General features: G+C 40.4%; 2 long non-coding RNA genes across 3 annotated transcripts in view; one reads left to right on the top strand and one right to left on the bottom strand.

Moving 5' to 3' along the window:
* The window catches only part of LOC110351489 (uncharacterized), a 31,155-nt gene extending 20,408 nt beyond the window's left edge, over positions 1-10,747 (bottom strand). For both annotated transcript variants that reach the window (XR_002398995.4, XR_011807295.1), the window contains exon 1: positions 10,703-10,747. This is a non-coding gene — a long non-coding RNA (uncharacterized lncRNA). The remainder of the gene's footprint in view (positions 1-10,702) is intronic.
* Positions 10,748-10,889: 142 nt separating this feature from the next.
* Positions 10,890-16,760, top strand: LOC110351484 (uncharacterized). Its single transcript, XR_002398989.4, has 2 exons — positions 10,890-11,385; positions 15,521-16,760. It is a non-coding gene; the product is annotated as an uncharacterized lncRNA (long non-coding RNA).
* The last annotated feature ends 3,985 nt before the right edge of the window (positions 16,761-20,745 follow it).

The following is a 20,745-nucleotide window of genomic DNA, read 5'->3' on the forward strand; positions in this document are numbered from 1 at the left end:
TAAATTATGTGTCAGCAGTCACACAGATGGTCTCTGTCAGAGCAGAAGCTGTCCGCAGCCTGTTTCCCTCTCACCTGCTACGCGGCAGCGAAACAGCGATGATATAGCTATAAGAAGGATCTAGTTTTTAATTCAGTGTAACATATGAGCTCAGCCTCCTCACCGAACACAGTACAGATGGAAAAGGCTGTGCAGCATTCCTGCTGAAAAAGCTTTTTTTCAACGTAAGGACAGAATCCTGAACACAGATAATCCAATACAAATCTGCCGTAAGAAATGAATAGGTTCTATAATGTCACCACAGAAAATAAATGGCATGGCAAGAATTGCCCAGTTCCTATAAAACATCTTCACCAAAGATGAACCTCCCATCCACGTAGTACCTGTGTGTGCAGTTTAGGTGCAGTGGTGAAAAGCAAGAGGATACGTGGCTCTAAACCAAGAGAAGTTAGATAAATTTCCTGTGTATTTCCTTCATGCCAACTCATGTGATGAACAATATACACATTACATACTATGTACATGAGCACAGACCCATGCATCAAAGGCCTCTTGCAAAGATGACACAGTTTCTCGTCTGTATGAATAGATTTTTGGTCAGGAAAAGATGATCCTTTGGTTCACCAAAATCCTCCTGAGTATGAGGCTAGATATCATTAAAACAGAAAAAAATGAGAGACCTCAGGGTGGTGGTCTGCAACATACTATGCAAACCATCCCCTGGGATGTATTGCAATTGGTAAATCTTCAAGGAAAATATTGTAGAAAAACAAGCAAAATTGAGACTAATTATCTGTGGTAAGTATGCCTAAGTGGCAGCGACCAAATAATGCTAAGTGAGGATGAAGTGGATGACTACTGGGGCCAAGAGTTTGTTTTTATTTAATACCTGACCAAAAAATGTGCCCCAGCCTATCACTAACCAAGGTGCTCATTGGGCTGGGGAAATAGGCACCATAAAGAGGGGTGAACCCTCCATAATCCCCGTTAAATCTTCCTGTGACCTCTCTACAGTCTTCACAAAGCCTACTTGCATGCAAGCAATATACAAATGAGGATCTCACAATTTCCCACAGCTATGTAAATTTCACAATATTATATCCACTGATTAGAAGAGCCCCAGCAATGCTTAAATCTTATCTAATTGCAAAAGAGATTTTTAAAAAATTGAGAAATTAATTATGGAGAGAAACATTAACTCTAGGTACTCACAGAGCCATGATGCAAGGTCAACCTACTAAGACTATTGTGGTCTAACACAGTCCAGAAAAGATATAACAGTGAAGGAAAAGAGTGTATTTATTTCTTCTGGTTCCAGGTCCAGAAATGAAAAAAAAAAAAAAAAGAAAGAAAAACACACAAACCTTCCTCCCTCAGAAGGATGAATTGCAAGGCCTGAAGTAAGAATGAGAGGTGCCTGAAAGAGGTTGGACCTGTATATCTGAGCAAAAGCTTACGAGTAAATAACAGCCATATATGTATTTTATATGTATATATACATGTAAGTATGTGTGTGAATGTAGTGAATGTATTTATATGGGTATATATATTTTAATTCCAGTTAGTCCTTAAAGACAATTGATATTTTTCTTTTCCTTATTTTATTTATTTATTTTTTTAATAAGTATGGGAGGGCAAATTTTATTGTCAGCACAACCAGATGCTGAGAAGTTGAGCATGCTTTTTGACAGCAAAGGGTTAAGATTATTCATGTAAACAAATCAAGTGTTGTGTGCCAAACTGCTTAAACTAATTTATGGTTTCTGGGCGAGAAGCACATACTGGCTACTCACTTTGCAATTATAAATCGTCACAAAAAAGATTTCTGGTGTTGATGGTTTAAATGTATGGCCTTGGACAAGTCATTCAGTTCAAATATCACCCCAACCCCAGTAAAAGTAAGGAGGCTACAGTGAGTGTATTTCACACAGCTCCGGAATTTTAATTCAAAAATATTTGTTTATCCAATATTCATTTTCTCTTGCGGCATGGGGTGGAATTTCTAAAATAAATTGAATTTGGAAAAATAACAAATTATCTCGTTCACCCACAATCGTTCATGCTGTATGTACTGAATTTTAAAGCAACTGCACTCCATAAAGATGTGTTATTGTGCCAACATAAAATAACACTTTAGTTAAAGGAACTGCCCTTAAAAGGGTGGGGGAATCAGAAAGAGCAGCAATAACAGCAGCTGCATGCGTAACTTAACTGCATTTAAAGAAACATAACTACAGTATTGTGAATAGACAAAAGACCTTTCATCTGTGGAGTCAAATAAGTTAAAAAAATGCATTAAGAACAACCAATGCAAACTAAAATATATATATATATATAATGATTTTCAAATAAGAGCATTTACTTTACCGGCACAGAACAGAGCAAAATGGCTCTATCAATGGAAACCTTAAGTAGAGAAATAAATAACACCCAGTCTGTAGAAGAAAATCTAGCAATTATTAGTAAATACAGTTAAGAAAACACCTTCCAAAAGAGAGAAGTGAAGTTATGCTAAAACGGTATGAGTTTAGTACTCCATCTACTAGGAAATCTGAACATAAAATTAGTACATAATGAGTTAATCTTTCTTTTTAATGGAGTGACCTGTTCAGAATTTTCCTGTTGAAATGAATCGTTATTTCCTCTTACAGCACCTGCAGGATGGTAAACAGAAATTCTGTCTTCAGGCTAATATGCCACACTCTAATAATGCTACTACTTTTATAAAACCTTAGAGCATCTGTATGAAAACAAATTCTAATAATGAACTTCTCAACTGTAGTCATGCACAGAATGAAATATACTTACAAAAATCAATGGAGCTGAAATATTGTGAGTCAAATGCAACCAAATTTGAAAAGAAATTCTAATTCTGGTTGTATTTAGTCAGTTTCACTTATGACCCAATCAACAATAAGGTCATAGCTTTTGTTTTTACAATACACAATGCTTCATTATATATCATACCCAGTCATTGTGATAGGATTAAATCACAACAGGACTATATCCTGTGGAGCATACAGTGTGGGCCCAACAAAACAGAAATAAATGGCAAACTGTTGAAGTTAACATGTGCATTGTACAGGAAGAACAAGGATTTATTTGTGAAGAATAACAATTAAAGCCCAAGACATTTTTCTTGACACCAAACAAATGTTTGTCATTTTGAAATACATTCTGATGAACTCCTCGAAATGGTGCTTGTATATATTGGAAAAGGATGTGTTTGTATGAGAACGCCTTGTGACTTTATATTTGTAGATAATACTATTTTAGTTACAAGCACTCAAATATACATGTTTGCAAATTTGCTAAAATTTAAAATTATAGGTTGCAATGTTAATTATTCAACTCCTGTTACATCTTATCAGTTTTTACTATCTAGCTATTTAATGAATCAAGATTTATTGCCTATCCCCAACAGAATGAACCTTACATTAGGAAAGAAGCTACTACAACATGATGACTGTCATCAGCTACTAAAATGCACCCAGAACAATGGACACAAACCTGTAATCACCATCCATCATGATAGGTAAGAAATATCTCAAATACTGGAGAGAGTTAAAAAGGATGGAGAACATAGATGGTCAGAAATCTTGCTTGGATGGTCCTGTACAGCAACTAAAGTATTTAACCTAATGGTACAGGCCATTATGATCTTGCTTATTCATTTTTATTATTAAACATTATGTTACACATCAAGGTATATGATAAGAAGAAGGCTAAAAGTTACATTACCGCAAGAGCTTTCCTCTGAATATTATACCATCTAGCCCCACTACATGAAACATTCTTTAATAATTATAGAGATTCATCAAACATGAAATTGTTCCCTCAAACTTTAATTGAAATGAGGCTCCGTCCATTTATAGGCAAGAGGTGATCACACCACTACTCTGCAAAAGAGACAAACTGACTTCAGTCATGGGGTGGACTGTGGTGGAATAGCTCTTTCTCCAAACTCAGCTATGGTTCAAGATAGTGTAGCCCAGTCTGGGATGTACCAGAACTGTACATTCTGGAAGGTACCAGAATGACATGGCTGGTGGAAAATATCAAAATTGCCTAATCTGAACTATAGCCAAGATAGAAAAGTACTGACTAACAGTTAACACCTCATGGTCCTAAGAGCCCCTTGAGCTCTCCAGAGATTCCAGTGGACTGTGACAATCAATCTCCCCCTGAGCTGGGATGCCTGTCAGGGTAGATTTCACAAGGATCAAGGTGACAAATGCTGATGAAGGAGAAGGATGAATAATTCAAAAAAAAGCGGAGAAGTTTGTGAGCGCATGACTGAGTTTAGACACCCCCCCAATAGCCTGCAGTAAGTCTTGTGTGAGCCTCGCCATTCTCAAATCTTTAAGTCTCTGTTTCAATTGTAGTAAATTTTGTTGAATCATTGCGTTAAATTGACGGATGATTAAGTTCTGTTAAGAATCACATAATCTAATCTTGTGATTTACCATAAAAATATTAATAAATCTTAAATTGCTACTAAATCAAAGTTGAGTAAAAAATCTATTTGCTACACTCATGAAAGGGGAATTGAACCAAGGTAAATTCAGAGCTAGCTGTCTGAATGCTTCACAAGGCTGGGGTTCTTTAATCATTCTAAATTTTTATATCAAGGATAAGTTAGGGAAAAAAAAGAGAAAACAAAGACCCTGAGGGTGGATGGGAACATGCAGAAGTCATGCAGGCTACAGGCCCATAAGTTGAAAGGCAAAGTGTGAGCCATGGCATATCTGGAGGGAAGAACGAGGCAGTGCTGAGAGCCTTGAACTCCACGGTGTGAGATCTGAGAGATCTCTTCATCAATCAGCACAAGAGAGAAAGGAACACACAGCTCCAGAAAGAGTGAGCAAAGCAGATAGCCTGGGCCTGACATCGTGCCTGTCTGGTTTGTGTTGTTCCAAAATGTGTTCAAAATTAGGGGTTGAGTAAGGGATGACACTGACTGCTAACTTCAGGAAAGCACGTGAATAGATAGGACTCTGGCATGAGCAATGGCCCTACACAAAGCAGTCTAAGCACGTTGCTGAAAGTGCAGCAGCCTGTGGTATTTTACACCATCTTTGCCAACAGAGCACCCTTCCTCTTGCTATAAATGCATATGGCTCTAGGGACCAGGTATCACATGCAAATTGAAACAGATATATCAGTTGTTGTTATTTTCACTACTCGCTGGTGTTAAGTCATCTCAAAAGACTTCTTAGTCCTTGCACGAATCCCTCTCGTCCCACTGCAAGAGCCACTTCTGGGGAGGAACAGCTCTGGGGATTTCATAAAAGTAGGGCATACGCCTTGTTTGGTGGGGACAATATGTCACGAGAACAATGGTGTGATGTCAGCCCTAACAGTCGCTGCTCCTCCCACATCACTTGTGCGTGCTGTTCCAGGCCCCACTACAGCCACAGAGATGCATCAGAAAGATTTGCTTGTTGACTTCGGCATGGGTACAAGGAGAAGGAAAATGCCGGGAGAGGCAGGCACACTTCTGATGTTAGTGGGCATTTATCGCTATTTTGACATTGACGGTCTGCTGCTAAGTGGCAACACATTTTGCTGAGGTAATTTTCCATCACTGTGCAAATGCATGCACCATACTAAGGCAGACGCTCGCTCTAGTCTCTGTTGGACCTGCCTAAATCTGCACTCATGGTGAGTCTGAAATAAGGGTGAGAAAAAAAACAATGTCCTCAACAATATAATCCAGTCTGACCCATTCAAGGGCACACATCACGCTGTCTTCACCTTTTAGACATGCACACATTCTCATAATTTCACATTTTCTTATCAAAAGCAGGTGCCTGCTGAGAAAGCTGGACCTAAAATTGGTAGGCTGTGGGAAAAGCAAATTGCCCATGCTGTCAGCAGCTAAAATAGTCTGGATTGAATTTTATATAATGGCATCAACTGCTTAAAAATTTGTGTCTAGTCACACACAACATATGCACATTCACCACACACAACATGACTGTTTATATATATATATTTATAGAACATTTGGAAAGCCTATCGAGTTTTGGTTTTCTCACAGTTCTTTAACGTGACTAGAACCAGGGGAGGCTGTGTCCTTTTGAAATAAGCTGAGAAGATGCACGCCACCTCCAGATGTAATAAGTCAGAGATATAGCCTGTATTTATAGGCTTACCTATGGCACCAAAGTAAGCAGCAGGGAATGCAGTTTCAGGCTAGCTCTGCATCATTTAGTGTCATGGGTTTAATTTAGACAGTGTCTAAGGGAGGTCCATCTCAGTGGATAACACACCAGGAAAGGACTCACAGGCTTAGAGTCCACTCCTTGTTCAGCTGTGTGCTCTGCTCTGTACAATAACATTGAAAGTGATGAGCAGGAAACATCATATGAGTGAGTTGTTCTTGGAGTAGCTTGGGAACCACTACAACAGCTTGATGCTTTATTTTTTTCTTCATTCACATTTCTGAAGTAAAATTGCAAATCCCCCTCCAAAACGAAACAGTGATTCCAAAAAGAAGTTCCTTGATACCTCTGAAACAACTGCCATTGCAAAGCACTTTTTTTGCACCACTTCCCTCATGCTAAGTCCCTGCTTTAGACTCTATTTGGTATTAGAGGTGTGACACCCAAGACTCCTCTCCCCCATGTCCCTCAGCTGCCAGTGAAGGGAGAGAAGTTTCCCTGAGAGCTGCAGCCCTGGAGAAGCTGCCTCTTGCTCCACTAAGAAGACATGTTAAGGACAGAGGTATTGTAAACTACGAGATCAACTACCACCTACCCATCACATTATTACCTCACACTGTGATATTTTCATCAGAATATCACAAGTGGAGTTCAACAGTTCAGCTCTGCTGCTGCAGTGCATCTCTAAAGAGAGACACATTTTGACAGGAAACTTTTTTTTTTATTATTTATTTCCAGCATTTGTGTTCTAATTATTATTTTTATGTCATCATATCTAACTGGACTTTAACTTAGCTGCCTTTTGAGACTGATACTTTGAGTTTCTTTCCTGAAGTAGATAAATCTCTCCCAGTTGGTTCTGAGGCTGAAAGCAGTAACTTCAACTTTAGATTTAGACTAATCTAAAAATGAGTGTCTGCTACAGATAAGACTTGTATTGTGAAGGACAGTATTTCTTATCTCAGGAGGTACTTACTTTTTCTTTCTTAAATATATGTAACCTTCAATGACATTTTTATGACTTGGTATTTGCTGAAAGACAGTCAACAGACACAGTTACATGTATTCCAAAGGGTCTCGTTAGAACTCATTCATTCTCTACACAGTTTTAATGAGGCTATAACCATGGCATCTATCTGCTATATCCATGCAATCCAGATTAGTAATAAGATTTTCTGACATCAAAAAGTCCGCTGGGGACATTTTGTTGAAAATTCTCCTTCTTAATGGGATAGGCAGCAAGATAAACTTGAGAGAGAGTGACTGGAAGCAACCAATCTTTTGAGAGAATCTATCAACATTGAATCTGGGGCAGGATATTGATTGTCCCCATCATTTCCTAACAAAACTGTTGTCCTTTGCTGACCCCATAGCCATTGTCAGTCCTGGAGAGTGTGAATTTACCATGGATATAACTTTTCTTACAAAAACTTCTGCTCACATTATCCTAAATGGGCACATGCAGATGGAGCAGGGGGACAAAAAATCCAAGAACACACAACACATTTGGATTTTATCACCTCATCAAAGAATACTAAATGCTACAAGTTCCCTGTCTAGAGCACAGGGAAGATGTAATGACAAGCTGTCCTCAAGCAATCAGGTCCAGTATGAATCATAAGCATCTTTTGTCTACAGGGATATGGCAGTTGCTATAGCTCTGATTGTGACTTTTCAGAAGAGATGTATATAGCTCTTCTACTGTTAATTCATGTGTGCGTTTTTCCAAAGAGACTAAGGTCCACACAGGAAACCTGGCTCTTCCTTGGATGAAGCCACATCATTAGTAGACAGTATCTGAGATAGCTTTTCCCAGTTCTCCAACTGAACACAGTTGTACTGGCTTGTATTTGCTACTGCAATTGTTTATATAAGGGCACTCACTGACAGAAAGGAGATGTGGCCACTGCTGTAAAAGTTGTTGATAACTGTCTCAGAGACAGTGCTACAACTAAAACAGACTCTTTTCAAGCTAAAATTCACCCCTGAGTAAGGAGAACACTCCTCTCCTCCTGACATACAGACATGCATTAAACTAGAAAAGATTGGTGTGAAAATACCCTTCACAGCTCTATGTTCAGAAAACAGAAGAGTCATGGGGCAGTATGCTGGCCATCCTCTTGGACACGCATTCCCTGCAGAGATCTGCAGGGGCAGTGCACAAGCATGGTGCCTTCTTCTTCCACGATATATGTGGATGCATACTGAGGAACAAGACTTAACAGCCCCCTCTTAGAAGATGGGATGTAGAGAACTGTGTGGGACTGGCATGATCGCTGCCACAGCCTGACACACCACTGCAGTGCCAGCAGCAGGCACTTTGCCCAAAACATTATTAATTTTACAGCCAATCCATTTTCAATATAATTCTTTCCTGCTGAACTGTAATTTATTTGTGATAACAACAACTTCATTTCTCTGAATGGCTTTTTAATACCTCTAGCTATAAAAAAAAAAAAAATTAATTTTGCCACATGTTCCTCCTCATTGTCAGCTCAGCAGTGGATTATCTTAACTTGCATTTAAGCTTTCAGGGCCTAGGCATGGATATGTATTAATGATTAGCCAGTTTACTTGAACGGTAGAGATTTACTGGGATAAAGCAAGAGAATTACATTTGTGTGTGCTCTCAACAATCTGCAGAATTGGAGACTTTTTTTGCCACAGCATCCATCAGTGACAAGCACTAGAGAGCTGGGAATTAAGCATACAGTAATAATAATCACAGCGTAATGGCCTCCTGGCTGGGCTGAACATCTGTTTTGCTTGCAGCTCAGCTAGTGACAACTCTTTGCTCTTAAACAGAAATTCATCTGACTAAATATAGGCATTTCTAAGGGAACAGGGTCTCTGAGCTAGTCCTCCTGGGCTTCCTAGATTGTGGAGTGTAGAGACTGGTCACGAATCTGTGTGTCCCAGGACACTGCTGTCTCATCTGGCATTTTCCCAGGTCTCCCAGAGCTCCTCCATGGAGAAGCAACTCATGGTATGGCCTCAAGTAGGATAAGTGGGGGCTCCCCTCACCTCCCATCGTGATCCAGTTGTCACAGTGATATCTGACTGCACTCTCTGGTGTCACTGATATGTGTGCCCATGAGCCAAGTCTTCATACTAGAGACCATCCTGAGACAAGGGAGAATAGTTTTAAACTAAAAGAGGAAAGATTTAGATTAGATATTAAGAGGAAATTCTTCACTCAGAGGGTGGTGAGGCACTGGCACAGGTTGCCCAGGGAAGTTGTTGGTGCCCCATTCCTGGAGGTGTTCAAGACCACGTTAGATGAGGCCGTGGTGTGGTGTTTTTACCCAGCTGGGCAGCTGAAGTCCAACACAACCACTCTCTCACTCCCACTCCTCAAAGGGAAAGAGGGAGAAAATATGATAAAAAGGATTCAAGGGTTGAGATAAGGACAGGGAGATCACTCAGCAATTACCATCATGGGCAAAACAATTGACAGTGAAGTCAGTCGACAGTGAAGTACTCATGTGAAAGACCTCAAATTTGGGCTGGACTAGCCTCCTCAGCAGTCTCACCTCATCTGTGATGAGATGGCTTACTTGATGACTGACAGGCAATTGCAAAGAGTGTAAACATACAGCTATGTGCTCTTCCCCTTGTCACAAGCATAGCTTGGCTTATATTAATTAATTTATTTATTATTTTATTTATTTATTATATTAATGTACATATCTAAAACAGGTCAGCTAAATATTTCTTTAGAAATTCCTTCCGTCCACTCTAAAAGGAGGATAAGGACATTGGTTTAGGTATCTAAGGCTACTTAGATCATTTTTTTTTTCAAAGGTACTATGTTGTGTTTTTTTTTTTTTTTAAACTTGAACACATGAGAGAGGCCTTGGCTCATGCCTGTGGTTGGTAAGCACCCAGGCTGCAAGCTGCTTACAAGGGTGGCACAAATCCTGCTTGCCAGGATCACTGATCTTTTCTCTGTGGAAGGCTGGATGTGGGCAAAAGCTTCCACTAAAACATAACACCCAAAGAGCTGTTTTGCCTGAGGGGTTCAGGTGATTAAGCGTGATAGCAATCTGCCACAGCAAGGCTAGGCTGAGCTCTGCACAGTGTTAGCTAAATCGTTCAGCACACCAGGCCATTTCTTCTGTGAGCTCCTTCACTCAAATATCTGCCATGAATAAACACTCAAAAAGAAGAAAAGAACATTTAAAATTGATTTGTAAGTAGCAACTTAAGTTCTTTATTGCTACCCTGAAGAATAGGCTATCTCATTATTTTTTTGGGAAGGCTTTATACATTTTACCTTTTAGATTACACTGAAATGCTATTCATGCAGGGTGTGCTCAGATACATAATGAAGTAGAATAAAGGCTGTCAGACAGGTTTCTTAAATGCAAACCCATTTGAAAATGTGATTACTTTTCAATATATAATAATAATATGAACACTAGAAGAAAGCAGAGCAAGTATAATGTACAAGCACTTCAGCAGAGTATTTGTGATCCACATAATGGTGCCCTGAAAACAACTTGTATTTGAATTAGCCTGATCTCAGGTTTTACCTTGTGTTCTGAAGACCCAGCTGAAGAGTTGTAAGGAAAGCACTGTCAATAGGTCAGGTTTATGTGGTGTCACGGGACCATTTAAACACTGCAGAATAATTAGCTATCTCCACCAGGTGTGAACTGGATAATCAGGCTCTGATAATAAACAGCTGGTGATGGGCAGTATCACAAAGAGCATCAGGAGCAGAAAAGCTGCCTGGGATTCACCACCACATGTGAAGATTATATCTCAAATGCACAAGGTGCTTCTAAAGGACTGTTTAGCAAAATGGCTTCAGGGTGCCACAAAGCTGGTGGCTGTTCTGCTAAGGTGGCAGAAGAAATGAAGGGCAGCACTGTGTTACATCTGATTGGTACATACATGTTAGGGTGCCCAGCAGCTGTTCCTGTGAGATGTTATCAGTGCATTAATGGAGGTCGCAGACTGGGAGAATGTTTGGGGGGCATTAGGCTGAACAAATTGAAGCCTAGGAATTTAGGAATCACTGAACTGTAGGGGTTGGAAGGGACATCGAAAGATCATTGGGTCCAACCCCCGGACACTAAGGACATCTGAAAAGCTCTTCCATGAAAACAGAGGAAGACTGTACTGAGGGCAAACACTGGATTTCTGGCAGAGGGAGTTGTGGAGAAGAGTCTTCAGAGGAGAAGAAAGAGCACCAGGGCAACCTTCCACACTGGTATGGATTTAACAAGAAATAACACAATCTTTTGGATACATTTCCCTTCACTTTCACTTTTTACCTTCTATTGTTTTGTACCTCTTGTCAATTAAATTATGTCTTGTTCTTGGTGAAGCTGCTTGTGGGTCATATCAGTAAGTTGGCAAATGAGATCCCAGCAAGGAAACTTTAATTAAAGAGCTGTGTAAAGGGACAACAATGCAATGATAGAAACAGTGTCTGAGTACTGATCTATCAGTGTCCGGACTCCAGGGCTCCTCCTTGGAAGATGTACAAGAGGATTTCACACTGAAGTCATGTGAAGTCTATTGTTAAGTACTTACATCTTCAAAAGATGACACTCCTTTTGGTGGTCATCTCATCGCCTGAAAGATGGAAGGAAAATGGGGACGATATTGTAAATGGGATATAATAAAGGCAGTATAAGAGTAGCTACAGCTGCCATCTAATAGAGATGGCTATTGTTAGAACACTTAAAGTAATTTTGCATGCGTGTGTCCTGTCACTAAAGTGAGCAAAATGGGCTTTTTCTTAGGGAAACAAAACCCAATGTTTGCACAATAAACAGATCTGAAGGAAGATGGTGAGGAAAAACAAAAACAGATCTCAGGACTGGTGTTGCAAGAAGAGAGGTGGTAATGTAGGTGAAAGCAGCCAAGCTAGTTACCAAAACTATCAAACTAAATATGTACAGCTTGGCTGTGTCACGGTTGTGATGGAAGTGTGATGCTAGCCTGGATACAGCAGGAACATCTCTAGTCCCTTCCTCCTCCAAAGGGGGGGGGGGGGGGGGGGGGGGGGGAATTATTCTGAGTGTCTCAAGTCATAGAATAAAACTCAGAAAGGGAATTCAGTACAGAATATCAGGAAACACGGTATGGGACTTGACTGCAGTGGCTATCTGTAAGCCTGGTGGCTGACACTGAAAATGAGTGCAAAGTTCCCATACTCCTGCCCCAAAACCAGAAGAGCAGAAAACCATTTGAGTATCTGGTGTAGTGATGGTAAACTAAATGGAAAGGACAAATGGGCAGGTCTGAGACTTGTTTTTTGTGCGTGTAGTGTGAAAACACTTCTGCTAAAAAGCAGTTTAAAATGGAGAAAAGTTTGAAATCAAGCAGGATATAGCAATTTGTAGCTCTAACCACAGGCAGTAACCACCAACAGAGGAATGCAACATTAAGGGCATGGGAGAGACAAGCAACAGTATTCACACTGGACTTTGAAGAGGTTCCTGTGAGAACCGGGTGAAGGTGTTAGGATATCTTCTGTGAGCTAAAATCTGGTTTTAGTTCCCAACTTAGAAATTACTTCATTATGAAGATGAGCGATGCTAGAGAGATGCTCTGCAGCTTATAAACAAAACCTTAGCTTCTACTAGGGAAGACTGTGTACACTCATGTGATCCCACCCACTGCACACCTACTCCAAAAAGCCTAATTCTTCCCTTTCTTCTGGAGGAAAGGCTAAACTGTCTCCCTCACCCACTTTTTGCAGATAGTCTTGCCTGAGACATAAGTATAATTAAAACCATAATAATGAACAAAAACATCTGTTTCAGCATTGCCCTTAGCAGCAAAGCATTATGTGTAATTGCAAATTCATTCCTTTGTTATACATTCCTATACATATAAATTAATTGACTTAACAGGAAGATTATGAGAGTCAATAAAGAACAATTTTTTATTAGTTTTGATTCCATGCTTTTCTTTATCTTCTCTTTACACAGCAGATGTAAATGGCTGCAAATTAACCTTGCAAGGTTTGTCTAGTCCAACAAATAGTCTTTCATTTTGGTTCCAGGCACAGAGCCAGAGCACGATCATTTCTGAAGGCTGCTTAGCTGAGATAAGTCATGCTTCTAAGTGGCAACATTTTTAAAAGAAGTCATGTTTTATGAGACCTAAATCAGTTTTTCACTTGTGACTTATGAAAATAGGTCCAGAACATCAACAACGTAAATGTGCCAGGTCCCAAATAGCCAGTGCCATTGGTAGGAGTTAAGTCCCTTTGAAGATCCTGGTCTTGCAAGTATCGATATTCCAGGGCTTTGACCATCAGCAAGACACTGCACATCAGCTGCTCTACAGCAGCTGTTTATATTCCTGGGCAAGGTACTGCCTGGTAAGCAGAAGGCAGTTTATCCCTTAGGAAAAGAGATTCAAGTAATTTCCTGTTTACTGTTGTCTTCTTAAAGGTAAAAGCAAACACGTAGGCAGTTACTCTTCAGTTGATGAAGAAGCCCATTTGTATAGGAGCTCTCAGGCTAAGTGGTAATATCATAATTAAAAATGAGGTCTTTGCTCTTCAAAGTTTTATCCAAGGCTTAAATACATTTATCAGACTGATTCAGTGCCAGTGATCTTTAGATGTCAGCTGTGGGTAAGATTCATTTTTGTGCTATGCCAATATATATATATATTTGGGAAACTTTCTCAGCAAACTTTCCTGCATTGCCTTTCTTTTCAATATTGTCTCTCTTCTGCCTGTTTGAGGAAATGAAATCACATCTTCAAAAATCTGTAGGTAAGAAATGTGTACCATGATTCATTCATATGAGGAGATAACTTAGTACAAAAACTTCCCTAAGAAAAGGACCTAGTTGTAGGATTTACCTCAGAAGACTCGAAGAAAAACCATCTACTTCAAAGACATTTTGCAGTAGTTTGCCATTTTGATTACTGTAAATTGTTAACTGGTGGAGATTTTGGAAGGAATGCAGGTTTGGTAGGAAATGGGCTTGTATAGTGCAATACCAGGAGGCTTATCAGCAACTCTCCATCTTACTTCTAAGGATGTAAAGTTCTTGTGGTACTGGGCACGATGGTCCACTACCAGTCAGCACTTGCAGGTATTAATCTGCAGACTGAGTCCTACATAATAGCAGAGTTCAGTTGTTTGAAAAGACATTTAGTGCCATCAAAGATGAGCTGGAAAACCCTGATAACAGCTACAATGGAAAGGTTCAAGTTTCCCATATGTCCTGTGTTATATCTGCTTGCAAAAGTACAAATGTTTCAGACATCTCAAATCCTAGCAGTCTTTTTAGATCTTCAGCTAGGGACCTGGTTTCACATTCATGGAGGACAATGGCTCAAGGGCATTCATTTTCCTTCCGAAAAATGTGACATCCATGTTAAAGATGTGGAACACTGACACATTTTAATGTAAGCCATGGAGTCAATAACAGAGACAGACCATGAGAAATGAGTGCACTGCCTTTCTCCGGAGCACAACAAGAAAAACACAGGTCCCCCTTTTATACTTTTTCTCAGTGCTTTGCCTTTGGTTTTAAAACCTAAAACAGAGTCTGTATTTTTTTTTTGTCATGTTTTTTCTGTTTGTCATGCCAGTACTTGCAAAACAAAGATCAATACCACAGTAGGAGCTGGAATTGTCATCCTAACAGATAAAGGCATGTCCCTTTGAACAATGTCTTTCATGTAACTATCAGATATTCTGGCATAAAGATCAGATCAGCACTTTTTAATAATTTTTGTTCTTGACTCAAATCACAAGTACTTTGGGAGTAGCAAATAAAACAAAATTTTCAAGTCAGGGACTGGAAAAATACCCCCACTCCCATTCCTCTTCAAAACCACGAAGAAATCATGCAGGCCCAGAGCTGAATATTTTGTTTGTTTGTTTGCTTTCACCTAAAAAGGAAAAAGCCAGAGTGTCTCTGAGGTCCAGTAAGAACTTTTATACGTAGCAGATGAGAGCTGGAGGGCAGTGATACAATGGAAGTTAGAAAAAATTAGATCAGCAGCTGGTCACCTCTGGTGACTTGCAAGACAAATGCATATGCAATTGCTCTGACCTTTGACTTCTCTAAGAGATGACCAAGCAATGTAGTCCAGAAGACCTTCTAGACTAGAAGACTCAGAGACTTGCTTTTTCTGGATTACCGTAGTTAAAGCTCTGTGCTCCCAAAACAGTTCCCGTAGGAATACTGCCTCTGTGATTTACTGCTTGAGACAACACTTGCCAGGTTGGGGAAAAAAAACTTTTTCCAAATCTCTGTGTGACTCCTAGTTTTATAGAGCTGTAGTAAAGTTGAACCAGCTTCAGTTGCTTTGTGTTTTAGTTATAACTGTTTTTTATGACTGCGGAATATTTTCCCTTTTATTAGCTGCTCTGCTTGGTGACTTATTACAACACGCTTCTGCAACTGGTGACGTGGTGTTTTTCTGGAGATTAAGGACTGTGACTGAGCAGAATGGGGCCCAACTACATCCCAGGATCCAAAGCAGCATCTTTGGAGGAGTAGTTCTTTCCTGAAGTATGCAGGACTATGGCAATTTCCGTCAGAGCTGACCTTTGCACTTTTTCTTCTCAGATCTGAAATAAGTGTCCTTTTCATTGCTAAGATCTTGGCAGACAGACCACAGGGTAGCAGATGAACCGTTTCCCATAGAGTGTTAAATTGTCTGATGGCAAATCTGAAAATTCAGCTTGCATCTGCAATTCTGCATTGTGCAATACACATCTTTAATCATCTCATGAAATTCTCAAAGCAGAGTTTTGGCGTTACTTGCAAAATCCAATTAACTCAGCCTGATCCTGGGGTACCTTTACCCATATGATCAAGGGATGTCTCATCCCCAGCTGTACCCAGATCTGACACTGACTGGCATCGGGATTTTGAGTTGATGGATGAAACCTGGCTAGGAGCAAAGCAGAATGATTCCCCCATAGCTTCCTCATGTTAGCATACGCAAACTGTAATTCTAGTGAGACTAAAGTTTCCCTTTGAGAAAAGGGCATTGTTCTAAGCCAGTCCCACTGTACCTATTAATTTCTAAAAAATAGATGAAGCTGAACTCTTTTTTTTTTTTTTTTTTTTCAAGTGACCCTTTCCCAGTTACAGCAGCATATGCACAGCCTTTCCTGCCAAGCTTTTAGCTTTTTTTTTTTTTTTTTTTTCTCCTCTCTAATTGGCCTACCTAGGGGTTGAATAATCTGACAGTTTATATTTCCTGTGTTTAAATTCTGCTGCAGGTGATGGGCAACCATTTTACAGTGTGTTTTGTATCACTGCTGGAATAACTGGGCAGGTTCTGAAGGTCCTCAAGCACACTGGGGAACCAGCTCACCTTGCACTGTAGCAAAGAAATAGCAATTATCCATTGTTTAAGCTGCAGGCAGAAATGATAAATAAATACAGAAAAATGAAAACATGCAAAAGCTCCACAAAGCTCATGGAAAACTTTTTTTAAAAGAGCAGATTGGTAAAAGAGTACCACCTCCCTCCAGTGCTAAACAGAGCGAGAGAGCACATCTTAAGGGTTGTAATACTTTTGGAGAAATAAAATGCATTGTGATTGGGATAATAGAGAACATCACACAATGACTTTCTGTGAGTCTGTGATTGCTGGAAGAGAAGTCATTAAAAACATTTACCTCCATGCCTGATCTCAGCACACTCTCTCCTTGCACACAGGCTGGGGCACAGTGTGAGGGAATAGGAATGATGCATACTCCTTTAGAGGGAAGTTAGAACAGTTATTTCCCTTGGAAATTAGATGTGCCTACAAGGATCTCAGAGAATTTTGAGAGTAAGTGTTCTTTGGTACTTGCATGTATGGCAGAGCTCAGTGTTAGCATGTACCTAGGACCTGGGAAACACAAAGTCATAAGAAGAAGTTGCAATGATGTCAGCAGAATCTACAGAGCATCTACTGGGAGGTTTCTGACCTCTCTGCTCAGGTTCTGGCAACTTGGATGACATCTTTGGCAAACAAAGTTTTAATGGATGCTATGAAGAGACACAGCACTCTGATAAACTGCAAACTGTCCAATCTTTCATCCATGAACAGCTAAAACAGATCTTAACCTGGAGAAATGCAACATTTGCTCTCTGTCCCCAGCAGTGTCTTTGAGAATACAGAAAGACTGGATAAATTTTCAGGGCCATTTGCCATTGGGTGAGCACTGGATCTCCACTTTTGTCTTCACGTACAGATTAAACAGAGTGGATGCTGTTAAGCATACATGGAAAATTCATGCCCAATCCCAGAGACTGGCTGTGATACAGGTGTTGCTACAAAAGCAGCACATGATAGCAACAGATGAAGGGTCAAGATGACTTGGTGCCACAGGGTAGCACAGGGAAATGTCTCCCTTTAAGTGGTGTGAAATCAGGTTTCCCGAATTGTTTCATACTCAGTGAAGTGTACCACAGATGGTGAGTCTGCATGTCTCAGAGCAGCTATAAATTATGACCTTTTGCCTCATTAAGATCGTCTGGTAATTCTGCTGCTTTCCTAATCTATGCCAAGGGAAACTGAAGTTAGAGATGCAACAAGCTTACCTTTTCTGCAATTGCTGAGCAACAAATATTTTACTTACTGGAAGGGAAAAAAATGTAGGAAGAAATCTGTGGATTTCCCCTGTTTTTACCAGCTAGTGCTCAGGCTTCAAAACTTTTAAATATAAAAGAAATCTCAAGTACTTTGTAAGATTTCTGGCTGCTTGTTTTAAGCACACTCCTTCATGAGCCTGGAGAGAGAAAACTGAGAGGGATGAATCTCTTCTTAGGTATTTGCATTTGACAGCCACCAAATGTCTTACACAGTACCTCTGGGCAAGGATCCCAGATAACATCAACCAGCCTAACTGGGTGCCACCAAAGAAAATTAAACCTGTTAATTCACATTGTTCTCTAAAGCAGATGCTGGCAAAGAATATAGCTATGTACATTGTTATATAATTACTCTGATTTAGCATCAGTAGATCGATGGCAATGGAGCAGTGATCAGTTCTCAAAGAAGTGCTTCATACACTGAAGAAATGTAGAAGAATTTTACTGAAGAGGGAGATCTAACCCCGGGCCAACTCTTTCCAGCAGCTCAAGAGCCCAGCAGGGAGAGGTTTCCATTGGTAAGAAGTCATGGAAGTTCACCAGCACTAAAGGAGCTCTGCCGGCGAGATGGAGGATGTGGGTCTCCTATATATAGTACAGGATGTAGGCTGAGCTTGCCATTTCCTGTGATGGAAAGAACTGTTCTTTCTCAATACGCCACTGAGATCAGTTCAGCACACTAACTTAATCAGGAGGGAAATTACAGGCGATATTAGGCCTAAAATGAAATCCTGGCCCCGCTGAAGTCAGTGGGAATTTTGCCACTAATTGCAAAGGAGATTTCACTCCCTGCCTTTGCACAGAGCTGCTGGGAATGTGAGAAGCAGTAGATAAATCTGATGAAGTCTTATTGGATTTTATGTGAATTTATCCTGTTAAGAAAGGTTAAGTGAGAAGGATTTGGGGGAAGCTTGCAGAGCAGGGAGGTGAGCTCCCACAACCCACGTAAGTGGACTTGCTCTTCACCCTTCTGCTTGACTTACCTGCACAAGGATGTTCTATTTCTCTACCAAAATGTAATTCTGAATCCCCTTCTAAATAAGCAGATAGCAACAGGGACAGACAGACCACTGGACTGAATTAATCAGTTCTTCCATACCAGTGCTTCGGAAATCTCATCAAGCCTCCAGACCTATTTGGGCCAACAGCAGCCTCAACAGACACCTTTCCCTGCAAAATAAGACATTGGTCCTTACCTACAGAGAAATCTTTTTAGCACATAACAGGAGTAGTGTTCTCCTAAGCATGGTTTTCCGCCGTGGAAGGGGACCCCTGGGCTCCCTGTGTAGTCTCACTCTTGTCCTAAAACTGATGTTTAAAATGGACAAAATGATTCTTCCTCTCTGTAAGTTATAGCGGCACATAGTTTAGCTGCAAACTTTGGAATTGCCCCAAAATATGTGAAATTAACCCACCCAAGCACCTCCTTTGTGCTTGGCCTTGCACAGTGATGTGACAATGCCCTCTTCATGGTAGGACATCACTTCCAGCCTTCCCAAGGGCTCCTGCCTGCAAGCAAACCTCACCTGGCCACTCTGGTGGCCTCTGCTGGGCAGCATGGATCCCCTACCCACTCCACCAGTGTCCCAAGTGTTGCCTTCCTCAGCAGTGTTAAAAACCCACCAGGAGCATCAATTTCCTAGCAGGGAATTAAGATGGCTGTGGGATCTCTATCCAACCAAATCCATGTCTACTTAAGGTGATTCAGTTCCTTGATGATTGGTATAAGAAAGGCAGGCAGAATTCTGGACACTTATAAGTCTCATATCCACTCCCTATCAAAAAATAATAACTTCTGCCTTGAGACCTTCATTATACAACTCTGCTGAGTTAGAACACGAGTCCATTTACCTCGCTCTCATCCCTAACAGCATATGCTCAAGGAAGGCTGAAAGAGCAGGAAAACACTTAGCCAAGTCCTCTCTATCACTTTGCATCTTTAAGAGTACCTGCATTAGGGATGTTGTCTTAAAATTTAATAGCCCTTGATGGATTTATTTTTTTTTCTCACAAACTTTCCAGCCCTATTTGGAATCAATGTAAATTTTTAAAGTCTACCACATCTTGCAGCCTAAGTACATATTTGCTGACTGAAAGCCACATGTGGAATGTTTGCTTCGTATAACAAAGGGCCTGCAGGGGCTTTAGGCATGCAGCACAGCCATGCAAAGTGACTGATGCACTGCTTCGTAAAGAGATCTCACCTAGCACCAAACTGGGCAGCTCTGCACAGAATTAGTGTCACTATATCAGATCCTACAAAGAGCACAACCTTTATGATGTGGTGTCTGACCTAGGACCACCTCCACACTATGGGCACACTGGACCCAGCTCATCCCAGCCAAACAGGATCCCTATCCAAAGAAGAAAATCACCGCAAGGTTGAACAAAATATGTGCCTCCAGGAGACAAACAGGTCTGTCAAAGCCATAGCTCACCCCTGAGAGTTGTTTTTCTTATTCCATTGATGAGAAATGGAGCTAAGGGTGATCCCTGACCTACATATGTTACTAAAGCTAAGAGTATGCAGCACTCCACTGGCAGAAATTGGTCTAAATGGGGAATGAAAGGCTAAAGGGTTCCAAAGCCTTCTGTCACCCCGCATCATTCCTCCCATGGGAAAGAAATGACATAAAATAGAATAGATTTTGTTAAAATTTTAGATCTAGAGAAAATCCTTCAAAACACAACTTACGGCTCCACTGATCAAACAGCCTTAATGTGTGGCAATTTTAGTAATGCTCAGAGGGGCACAGAAAGTCCCACACTGCCAATGCTGTCTCTAAGGAGACAAGGAACAAGTCTGTTTCTGCAATCTCTATTCTTGCAACACAGTAGAAATGAAGATTGTATTTTTACTTCCCTGCAGGGAAGCTCTGATCTAAATAAATTATAGGTGTACATTAAAAGAAAGAACAGCTCCTCCCCTACTGCACCTACATAAAATTTGCTTAAATAACAAATCTGCATAGAAACAGAAGATGTTGTCATGC

This window comes from Anas platyrhynchos, chromosome 2 (assembly GCF_047663525.1).
Source record: "Anas platyrhynchos isolate ZD024472 breed Pekin duck chromosome 2, IASCAAS_PekinDuck_T2T, whole genome shotgun sequence".
Lineage (NCBI taxonomy): Eukaryota > Metazoa > Chordata > Aves > Anseriformes > Anatidae > Anas > Anas platyrhynchos.